Source organism: Parus major, chromosome 1A (assembly GCF_001522545.3).
Source record: "Parus major isolate Abel chromosome 1A, Parus_major1.1, whole genome shotgun sequence".
Taxonomy (NCBI): Eukaryota; Metazoa; Chordata; class Aves; order Passeriformes; family Paridae; genus Parus; species Parus major.
The window spans coordinates 28924288-28936010 of record NC_031773.1 but is presented as its reverse complement, the minus strand read 5'-3'; the positions used below and the strand labels follow the sequence as shown (position 1 = coordinate 28936010).

The 11723-nt window shown below is 40.2% G+C and overlaps 1 protein-coding gene across 3 annotated transcripts in view; it reads left to right on the top strand.

Annotated features, from left to right (window-relative positions):
- SCAF11 (SR-related CTD associated factor 11) overlaps positions 1-11723 on the top strand; it is a 50130-nt gene continuing 38407 nt past the window's right edge. For 2 of the 3 annotated variants that reach the window (XM_015628493.1, XM_033514237.1), the window contains exon 1: positions 1-38. The gene's annotated coding sequence lies outside the window, so the exon portion shown is untranslated. Of the gene's footprint in view, positions 39-485; positions 798-11723 lie in introns of those variants that run through there. The other variant, XM_015628494.2, reaches the window with a different exon arrangement.

The following is an 11723-nucleotide window of genomic DNA, read 5'->3' as shown; positions in this document are numbered from 1 at the left end:
CGGGGCAGAGACCGCGCCAGGGAACGTAGCGGCGCCAGGTGAGCGTGGCGGCTGTCTCCGGCCGCCTCCCTCGGGAATTTCCGCGCGGCGAGGGGAAGTTCTCGGGGCCGCGGGCCGGGGCCGAGCGCTGGCGGGCCGAGAGGGGAGGGCAGGCGGGAGGCATTGCAGTCCCGCTTCGGCCGGGGCCTTTGCCCCCGCGCGGAGCCCGCCGGGCTGGGGCGCTCCCGCCGCTCCGCCGGGCTGGGGCGGAGTTTGCTGCCGGCTCCGGCCGCGTTTTCCCTCCTCACTCCCCTCCCCACCTCTCCTCGTCGCCCGCGTCGTGGCGCCGACCGGGAGCCCGGCCCGGCCCGGTGCTGACGCTCGGTCGCCGTGGCGAGACGCGGGTCTGGCGCCCACATCCGCCGGCCCCCCTTGGGGCGAGAGGGGAAACAAAGCGGCGCGGCCGGGGCGATCCGCCGGCCCCCTCCGTGCCGAAAGCTTTTGTGAAGCCGCACCGGGAGGAACAGCAGCTCTGCCCGCTGACCCATGAGCGGGGCTGAACAAAGATACGGCCCGCGGAGCACCGCCGTCCCTCTGCTCCTTGTGGGGTGGGCGCACGACCGGGCGCCTAGAGCTGTAAACACCGGCGGCTTTTGCTGGAGGAGCGGCTTCTGGGACCTTAGAGCTGTGGAGGAAGTTGCACGGAGAGGCTCAGCTCAGAACCTAGATCTGCTTTTGTGCTGGTGTGGGACCGCGACTTAGACATCAGCAAAGTTGTGCAGGGGAGCGCTGGAGCCTGGAAGTAATTTACCGAGCCAGTGAGATAATTTCCAGTTTTCGTGTTTTATAGTACATGGTGTTCTAGTTTCTTCCTTTTTTTTTTTTTTTTTTTTCCCTTTGGTGAGTATTAAAGAATATTATTAGCTTGCACACAAATTGTAACTCATCTTTGACAGTCCATCTCCACGTTTATAACTTTAAAACAAAGCTGTATTGTTAGGACTAAAATTGGTCCCCTCCCTCTCACTATGTTTTCCTCTTAGACTACTAATTAATTTTAAATTCTTAGGAAGAATGAGATAACAGAGAGAAAGGCCAGGTAGTTACTGTATGTTTAGTATCAGTAACTAGGTGCTGTTGGCAAAGAATTATTTATTTAAAATGTCAAGAGACAGTTAAGGCTGTGCCCATCTAAGTAATTATTTTATGATGGATTGGAATGTCCCTGATTCTTGAACCTCTATTTTGAGTTTGTAATTGTATAGCTTCGGTAACCTTAAAGGGAAATCTAGCTAACTAAGTGTCCACTGTTAAGTTTGTAGATCACTAATTTGTGGGGGCTTTTGATTTTCTTTTCAGTGGGTCATAGTTTTAAGTATAATCTGACTTAAGGTTTTATTGTGTAGGTATTCAGTTTCTTACACATGGGAAAATCATTTTGTCATGATTTCATTTGCTCTTAGCATAAATAAGTAATAGGCTTTTTAAATGAAATTACAGTGACAAAAAATTTGCTGTTATTTGGTTGATTATATGTGATAATCTATGTCTCTTCTTTTTTAACTGGAAAAGCTGTATTTGGAAACTTAGAATATTAAAAGAAAATGGTTAGCATCCTCTCCAGTGGCATGGAAAATACTTGGAAATGATCCCGAGTACTTTTTCAAATGTTTCCTTTAACATTTCTAACATTTCCTTAACATTTCTAGGAATACAGTGTTTGATTTTGTTATTTCCTGAGATAAGATGAGACATATTTGAGGTGGGGATGGCTGTTTAGACTTTTAGTCAGAATATTAAGTCTTTTGAAGCTTTCTTTTCAGCAGTTTACATTTGCTGATGTGTCAGGTTTGAGTGACAAATGACACAAATAAGAAATATGTCTATTTTTTTCATATTTCACTGACCTTAAAGTCTGCTTTGGAATGAGCAGGGCAGGCAACAGCTTTGTGTCTGTGAGGAAATCTCTCTTCCAAATAGTCATGGAAGAGAATGTTTTTTCTGACCTTCTTGAATAGCAGTGATTTTGGGTTGTTGAGTAATCCTGGGTATAGCTTACCTCGTATTCGGATTACCTTTGGAAACACTTTTCCAGGTATATAGTGAGTATTTTGGCCCTGATTATTATGGTTCTCCATCACATGTGAAGGCTGTTTGTTGTGTGTGTGAAGATTGTTGAGTTTGACCCACCAGGCAATTGTAAGTTTACCTTATTCTCTAGTTAGTCAGCTATTGCATTGGAAACATCTAGATGATAAAAGAGTTCTCTGTGCTCTCAACTGGCTGTAGTTTGATGCAGTTCCTGCATGGCTTCTAGCCCCTGGTTTTATAAAACTTGTAGACAGTTCTGCTCATCATACATGATTGTTCTTCTCAGGTTACATAGATCTATTGGTTTTCCAGTTTTATCCTGTTGCAGGGTATCTTTGCAGGATCTTCAGTCTTCCACTGTCCTGAGTACTAAAAAAGCCTGTGCAAAAACTTTAAATTACTTAAGTGGGTTTTATATAGTCATTAAAGGGTAATTTTTCTTTCAAATAATGATGTCTTTAAACATACTGTATATTAATAGGGATGAAGAAACCACTGCTGGTAAGTTTGAAGGGCTGACTTGCCATACCTACACCAAATTCTTGAAGCCTGGCTTTCTGTCAGACTGATGCTCAGTGTTCAGATTTTCTTTGCCAGTTAGTCTAAGGTGAGGGAAAAAATTTGTCTTTCCAGTTAATACCTATACAAACATGCAGAGCAATTCCTCATGATGGCTAAACTGACTATTCAATGCTGTCAAGCATTGTTTTCAGTTTTTCTGAATAAATTCTTAAATGGTTATGGTTAATCTGGTCAATGCCTTAAGGATGAGGTAGATTTTCTAAATCTTGACGGTGTCCAGTATTTCTGCCTTTTTTTAATTGTGGCTTTGACATGCAGTGTTAAGCATCCTCTGTATTCATCAATGCCAGAGATCTTTAAATGCATATGCTTCAAAGCACTTCAAAGCAAGGGCTACTTTGTGGCTTTGAATGTAGACACATTTTGTTTCATATGTATGTACTAGTCCACCTTGCCCTTCAAGGCAGTGGGCTTCATTGGAGAGGGTCTGTGTTCAGTGATATTGTATCTTCCGTACTTGTTTAGTCTCTTTTCACCCAACAGATGAGGATGTGGACACAATTTGCAAGAAAGTTGCTTAATTTTGATACCATGAACTGCTTGATTCTTTTGTGTAGGAACTTAGCTACAGTCCTGAAATAGCAAGGGAGGGCTGTAGCTGGAAGATGGAAGGTGAATGCACCTTTGTGTTTGCTAAAGCTGCAGCTCTGCTGTCTCAAACAGCTCTGTTTGAGAAGTTTGTCACCTCTGCATTTGGCTCTGGTGAAGCACCAAAGGCATGATGGGGGTGATGCCTTGGAAGGGCTCTTAAAGGTTGAATGTGCATAATCTGTATTTAAGTGCCCCACACCAAATCCAACAAGTAGTTTTTCTCTGTTGGGAGCTTTTAAAAAATCCAACCAACCAACTCTGTTGGTTTAATACAGCCTGGCTTTTAGTGGGGGCCAAGGAAGCCACAGAGGCTGCTTCTGAGCGAGAGGCTCCACAGAACTTCTACTGTGTCCAGCAGATCCAATCCCTGAAGGCTCTGATGATGGACAGATTGGCTGGCCCAAACAGAGAAGTTATCAACGCCTCTGTGATAACATATTTAAGAACAGAAAAATCTGTGCATACTCTTCTCTTCTGAGGAGTGATGAGGTAGCCACTGGGGCCATTCCGGCGCCACAAGTGGCCATGCAGCCAGTGCCATGCAGCCGGGGCCAGCACCAGGAGCACCCATGTGGCTGGGGCTATCTCGGCATGGTCTGCAGTAAACTGGGCTTGCTTGGGCACTTTTAGCCAGCTGTGCTGCGGGCAGAAGGGCAGGGGCAGCAATTCTCCTTTTCAGCATAAAGAGAGGTGCTGAATGGAGCCAGCACCACAGTGGCCAGTGCTGCTCACACTGTGCTCGAGGAAAGCACGTGGCCGACAACGAGGGACATGATGAGCAATTCCCTGATGCGGAGCCCAGATGGGATCAACCTTCCAGCACTACAAAACTCTATAAGAACTTTCCAATTGATAGAACTTGAGAACAAATGAACCTGCAAATGACAATTTTCTTCTGAGTCAGAGAAAAGGTGAGGGCATGTGAGGAGAACAGCACTAAGGTTGATGAAAATGGTTCTCTGGACGTTGGAGCTGAGATTTTTCTACAAGCTGTGGTGAGGACTGTAATACAACAAACTGTTTCCCTGTAACTCGTGAAGTACATGGAGGGATGCAGAGGTCCACTTGGAGCCTGTAAGAAAAGATGCTTGTGCTGGAGCAAGATGCTGAAAATCTGTAATCTAGTGGGAAACTCGGAGAGAGAAAACTGTTGCTTCTGGAGATAAAGGACTCTTGCTTCCAAAGGAGAGCAGTTCATTCTCAAAAGTACACCCCATGAACTAATGACCCATGAAAAACAGTTGTGAGAAAATGGTTTGCCTGTGGGAGGGACCCACATTGCAGCAGATTGGGCAGGACTGCTACTGGTGAAAATTAAAGCCATGCTAGAAAAGTTCACAGTGAACTGTCTCCTGTGGGGAGGACCCCATGGCACAGCAGAAACCAAACTCCTTTCCCTAAGTGAATTGAGGAAAGATATTTAAAAAAAAAAAAAAAGCAAACAAAAAACAAAAGGACTAAAGACTCCCATGTTTTGTCTCTGTGCTGAAGGTGGGAAGGAAGGAGGGGATGGAGGGAGGAAAAATGTGTTCTAAAGGTTTTAGTTCTCATTATCCTCTTTTAATTCTGTTAATAAATTTTCTTTGTACCATTTAAGCTTATTTTGCCATTTAGTGTTTTCTTCTAATCCTTATCTTGGCCCATGAGCTCTTCAGATTTTCTTTTCCCCACCTCTGCTCAATTGTAGCAGAAGAGAGTGAGTGTATAGTTTTTTGTGGGTGCCTGGCTTTTAGCCAGTGTCAAACCATGACATTAAAAAAGACACAGAAAAGAGGAAGCTGCTTCTTCTTGAAAGATTTAACTTTTCTATGTCCTTTTACTGCAGTGCATCATTTCCTAAAGACTTGCTGTTGGAGAAACAAGTTCAGTATAACTCAATGTGGAAGTTGTCACTTCTAAACTTGGGAAATTGTTAACTTCACAAAGGACAATCAAAATACTGCATTTGATTTATTCAGAAAACAAATGCAGACACACTTATGTAGGCATTGAATGTCTATGTCTTATATTTGTGTATGTTGTGCTGAGTATTTTCACCTATTTATTTTTTATTAGCAAGTTACACTATCTCACAAATTTATTTTGATGAAACAGTAGTATTGCTCTTTTTTTCTTCCATGATAGCACAGAATTGGAATTTGAACTCAAAAATACTGTCATAGCAAAAATAAAAAAGTAACATTTTCATTTTATGGTTCTGTGATTGGTGGTATTTATTCTTTCTGAGATTTTCAGATTTTGCATTTGCGTGTGTATATATGTGAGTGTATGTATAACAGAATATGTAGTGAGAATTGGGAAGCAGAAATGTCTTTGAGTACCTGTTTTCTAAAGCCTAATAGTGTGGTAATAGCATTATCTAATCACTTTTTCTAAAAGATACTAATAATAATGTCTCTCTTAATGCATTTTTTTATTTAAGGATTGGTGAACTCACATTAAAATGCAATGGTTAGGGGTGAAAGTACTGCTTAACCATGATCTGCCTTTGCAGATACTATTTGTGAGTAAACTTGAATAAATTGAGTAAATTTGAAGTTTTTTCAAGCTAGTATGAAATTCCTTGGAAATACCAATTGAGTTAACTTGTGTTTTCTCTCTACTTACCACCTGGCTTTTGTTAGACTGCCAGCAGTAATAAAGAATGTGAAATTCCAGTGTCTGATAGAAGTCTTCATCTCTGTCCATATCTTTAAATAGCAACACAGGCCAAAATGGGAGCAGTGAAACTTGTGCTTTTCTTGCTGTGCCACAGGAGAGATGGAGACACATAAAAATGAGTTGAACTGATATTAAAAAATCTGGATGTTAAGTTAGAATCTGAAGGTAGGCATGTGTTCTTAATTGGTCTGCCTGCTACTCAGAGTGTAAAACTTCAGAAGTTCTGGACATAGGAGGGACAATTAAATTCTCTTCTGCTTTCCATATAGCTACTGAATAAGCACTTTCTATATGCAGTTTTGCTTTTTTAAAAATGTTCTTGGTATATCAGTTGTTAGGTAAGAGGTGGTGACCGTCATGGATAGATGGGTGTAACAAAAAGTAATTTGGAGTCTTATGAAATAGCTGGAGAAAATCAATCTGTTAGGGCTACCTTGAGCTCATTGGAGTTTGGCTTAGAGATGTTACCAAATAAAGCCACGTATAACAATAAAAGTCAAGTATATTCTTCTCTTTAAACCTATGAAATTGTGATTTTTAAGATGCAGTTTCATCAGTCCAAGTAAGAAAGGTACCTTATACAAGTCTTGGATAAGTTTGTGGGTTCCAGTGGTTATTTTGTGGCTGTTATTCTGGCAAGAAAATTTGAATGACAGTGGAGTTCCTCATTGTGGGGAGCTTCTAGCGTTGTTGATATGGAAAGCTTGAAGTTCTTTTTGAAGGTTTGCAATGGCATAGAATAAACAATTGTAACAAAGCGTATGTTGGTCACTTAAGAATTCACAGTAAAGTACCACTGTGTTGTAGAGAGTTTCTTGATGCCATATATATGGTGAAGTGAAAAAGGTGATTAGTGTAACCGTTTATTAGACTCACTTCACAAATTGGAAGGAAAGGTGATGGAGTTCAGGTTATATTTTTAAGCCCAGATCTGAGGTTGCCATCTTGCATTAGTAGTTTGTGTTACCTTTCTTTGCATTGCTGTTTGTGTTAAGGACTTTTTCTTAAATACTTGTCTTCCATTTCTGGCTGGGGTTTCTTAACTTTATTTAAGCTGTCCTGAAAGTTACTGCTGAGTGAGGGCTGTGAAAACAAGATTAACAGTAACTGAAACTGTTTATTCCCTGTCTATCTACTACTTCTGAAATGATGTCCAATGCATTGTTATTCTACAGATATTGTAGGAGATTTTGTACAAAATACAATTACACTTTAAATTATTATAGTAGTCATAAATCCTTCTCAAGCTCTCTTTTCCCACAAATACAGCATTTATTTTTGTTGAGTTTTTGTAAGAGGTTAGTGTAGGTCTTTGACCTGAGCTTATGAAATTCTGTTATTCAAAGCAAGAAGGAGCTTGAGGACTGTATTTTTGGCACCATGGTTTTCATCTAGTGTTTTGGGTTTTTTTTTAAGTGTATGCCTTGGCGAGGCAAAATGTACTTTTAAATGGGTATGTTCTTTTTTTCTTTTGTTTGTTTTTGACTCTGTATATTTTACTTGTAATCTGAAATTTCTTTTTGCAGAAATACAATTTTTTAAATCATGAACACGTCATAAACATGACACAAATCTAAACCCTTGATTTGATGTTCCAAATGAAAGAACAGCATACTTTTACTAGAGGACTCAGATTCAGGGTATTTTTATCAAAGCTGTGTCTATTGTTCTAATCTCCTGTAGTCCTTTTATTTCCCATGTAAGTTAAACCATAAAGTTATAGGAAAGCCTGTGCATTATATAAATTTTGTTAGAAGAATAGCCTTCATTTTGAAGGGGTTCAACATGCAGAAGCTAAAAAATATGGTTTAGGTAAAAGAAAAAATAGTGGTAGTCTGTAGTTGGACAATTGCATGTTGTTTCTTCCTTTGCTGCATTTGTCCTTTTTGTCTAGAGATCAAGATGCTTCTCTAATTACCTACCACTCTCCTTCTGTTGCCCCATTACTTTTTGCATCTTAAACATTCTTCTTGCTGCTGTCCCATAGCTGTTCATTTGAGCTCAGTCTTACTCCATTGATTTTGCCCATCATTTTTCCTTTCCCTGATAAAAGGTCTTAGACTTCTCTGCTTCTGTATTTGCTAGGTCTTCTAGTTCAGCTCCCACATCCCTGATGTTTGAGTCTGGCTATTTGGATGTGACTAGGATGGTATTAAGAAAAATAAAGATGGTCTTTTTAGTTTCTTTAGCATCAGAGAGATGATTGCAACAAGTCCTGCTGTGTTGCCATAGCACTGGCTGAAGTATGCTCATTCATCTTGTGGGAATGTTGTATGTGCTGTGTAGAAGTGGGATAGGAACTTAAAATTATTTGTGTATGCTAAGCACAGATTAAGTTTATTAGGGGGAAAAATTAAATGCAATGACTAGCAAAGATTCATTGACTAAATGCAAACTTTTTTCCCCCCAGATCTGTGACATGGCTGTATTTGGAAGGGTTACTTGTGTGGAAATCATGTTCTTACTCGCAGTGACCCACTGCCAAATATCTGCTCTTTGGTGGAAAGCATGAAAATACTAGTGCTTCCAAGTGGCTAGAAAAAAAGTACTTTAAAAAAAACCAAACCCTGTTCTTGGAAATGGCTGAGCCATTTTTGCTGACTTTGGTATGTAATGCTATCCCTTCCAGCTGCAAAAGTATGCATGTGACTAAGGAGCCTAAACAGCAGAAGGCAAGGGCCTGAGTTTAAGCTGATTCGATTTAGTTGCTTGAACCATGTGCACTATGGCAATAGCACCTAATGCCTAATGAGCTCCTGTTATTTGTGAATCCAAATTTCACCCAGTTTAGTCACAGACTACTTAGAAGAAACACCTAAGCACTGAATTCTACATTTTGTGAGAGCGTGTTATGTACCCTATATTCTCTTTCATCTTTTTTATATTATGGTAATTACTACAGTATTTTCATGTTTTGTTATCAGGATATGAAATGATGTGACTTAGCCAGTGGCAAACACATGTTCTTCTTACAGGGCTGGTTGTGGTGTAGTGCTTCTTCTGTTGAGAGTCTTATCATGCATGTGCATGCACAGGAGAAACAGCAGCACAGTGCACATTGCCTTCTGTTGAAAACAGTGGTTTGGAAAGAAAAGCAAGGTGGGCTTGTAATTTCTGTGAATACACATTTCATCACCTTGTATCAGTATTTAGAAGGTTTTATTCATCCTGTCTTTTGTATAAATGAAGCTGTTTTTTCCCAAGGGACTTAACTACAGCTCCAATGAATGTTTCCTCCTTATGGCTATTGTGAGCCCAGCCATGCACTTCTGTAAAGATTAGGTCTAGGATTGTTTTATATTTTCAGAATTCAGAACATCTTTAGAAAGCAGTGTTATCAGTGCAGACTTATTGAGGAGCTACCCTGCAAAATTGCCTTAGTTTAGCATGTAGGGAAGCTGCACGCCTTTGCTCTCACTGTTTTTGCATTGTCAAGAGCTGACAGAGGCTTGAGTAACATAATTTGTCCTCTAGCAGAGTAGGAAAGGGTTTTCCCACAGATTTGAGAAGTGTCACTGAAGACCCAGCTGTGACACAAGCATAACTTTAATTTACAGTTTAGAATGATCAGCTGGGAACATATACTTTGAATCAAATGAAGCTGCACTGTGACAACTAACACCACTAAGTGCCTTTTTTTGTTTTTATTGTGTTTCTTTCTGACTAACAAGTTTAGCTTTATCTAGTTTTTGGTCTGCAAATTGACTTCACCTAAATACAGGGCCATCTTGGTTGTCAGTGGTTACCCTGAAGCATACTGATAGTATAGAGGTGCCACTTAGCTGTACTTTGACATGTAATGTCACATGGTCTTATGGGCTAACCTCACAGCTGCTGCCAGATACTGAAAATCTTGTGGGATAATTGACGTACATTGACTTGTGGAGAAACCTGCTGAAGTACACAGTTTATTATCACCTTTAAAATGAGTTCAGGAGAGATCCTAAACTTCTGCTATCCATCCTAGTGGAACAAAATGTTTTCTAATAGACATGCAGAAAGATGAGAAATGAAATTTGCCTCCTGTACTTAATTGCCCTCAGTGCATGTAAAGTAACTAGTTCAGTACCATGCTCAGAACTGCTAACTGGTGTGCAAGCTTGTGATCAGTTTTCCTCTACATCTTCATGATCTCCCTCAAAAAATAGGCCTTCATATTGTGTGATAGCATGGTGAGAATTGATAAATACAGAGAAAACTTCTGTGTTTTTGACAAAGAGAATTAATATCTATTTGAGGCTTTAGCTGTTTTGGTCAAACATCATATATTTTGTGGCTTGCTGGAAGCATCGGTTTTTATGTGGATTGTCCCAGTAGTTATGTGGATGCTCCTGAGTCTGGCAAATCAAATTGTGTGACATCTCTGTGGGGAAGGAGGGATGATAACAACAGTATTTCACAAACTTTGGTGCCTGGTGTTATTTTAAGTTAGTTACTGCTTAAGAATGATTGATTGGCTTGTTCTTTTGGGTGGTTTCTTCAGATGGGAAGGATGGGATTTGGAATTTTGCTGAAGAATGATGGCTTTATTACCAGTTAACTTTCTAGACAAGATTTTTTGAGTGTCATTTTATTACTGCTTGTTACTGTTCTGTAACCTACATCCTCATTTTTCTTTATTACTAGCTAAAAACTAATGAGAGCTGGTTACTTGTGGAACAAAGGGAACATGAAAGTTGGTGGACTGGGAGGCCAGCTGCATGACTGGGATTCTGAGATTGAAGGGATGCTTCTCCCATGTTTGAGTTTCCTAGTTTAGAGAGAGATAGGAAGTTCCTTAATAGGTTCCTGTTGGTGATAGTATCTTGGTTGACGTCTGTTGAGTAGTAAATATGTTGGTTTAGATTTCTTACAGCTTTGGTAAGTTTGTACTAAAGAACATTATATGGGTTCCATGCTGTTGCTACAGATATTAACAGTAAAGTGTGAGTTTTACAATGTAAGTATGTTGCCCTTTTTTCAGGTTGGTAATCTGCCTGGATCTGTATTGTAGTGAAGCTTTTTGGATGGTGACTTTTCTAAGTAGAGCTAGAACTTGGTTATTCACCCTTACACATATGAATAACTATGATGAGTGTTCTTCATTTTGTAATCATAGAATGCTAAAGCAACTTGGGGATCAGCATAAGATGTCAAGGCACAGATACATGAGGTGGTTTTGCTGACATTGCTAGGCTACCTTTTTACACTGTCCAGTAAACAGAAGTCTTTTGCTTGCGAAACTCTAGAGTTCAGTCTGATTTGTAGCAGCACTTCAACAACCAACATTCTGTAGAAGACATGGTGCCCCCTACAGTTTATAGAATATTCTCAAATATGTGGGGGTCTTATTAAATGGCATCTTTCTTACTACCCTTTATTTTTTGCTTAAGTTTTGCAGGTACTCTTTTGTTAAACTTCATCGAGGAGCACTGCCTATTTCAATTATTTAACAAGAAAAGATCTGTACGGCAGATTTAGAGACAATTTATAAGCATTACACATAGGAAGGAGATTACCTTGTGTGTGTTTGTCCACTGTAAGGTTCTAAGTCTTTCTTAAAACTCCTGACTTTCTGGGTGGTCAGACAGGTTACTAAATGATAGTCTGCACTGCTTCTGAGTCACTGGAGAAGTTCTCAAGCACATTTTGATGGAGCTGTGCCTGCATTCCCTGCTTAGGAGGCAGTTATGGTGTTGTCCTGTCCAGTACTGACTGGACATGAGTGTTTGCAGCTGCTGTTTGCATTGTTATTTTTGAGTGGGCCACAAAAATTAAAACATAGATTCAGGGACATAGCTATAGCCACAGCATCTCTAATTGAAGTGTGCATGTCAGTA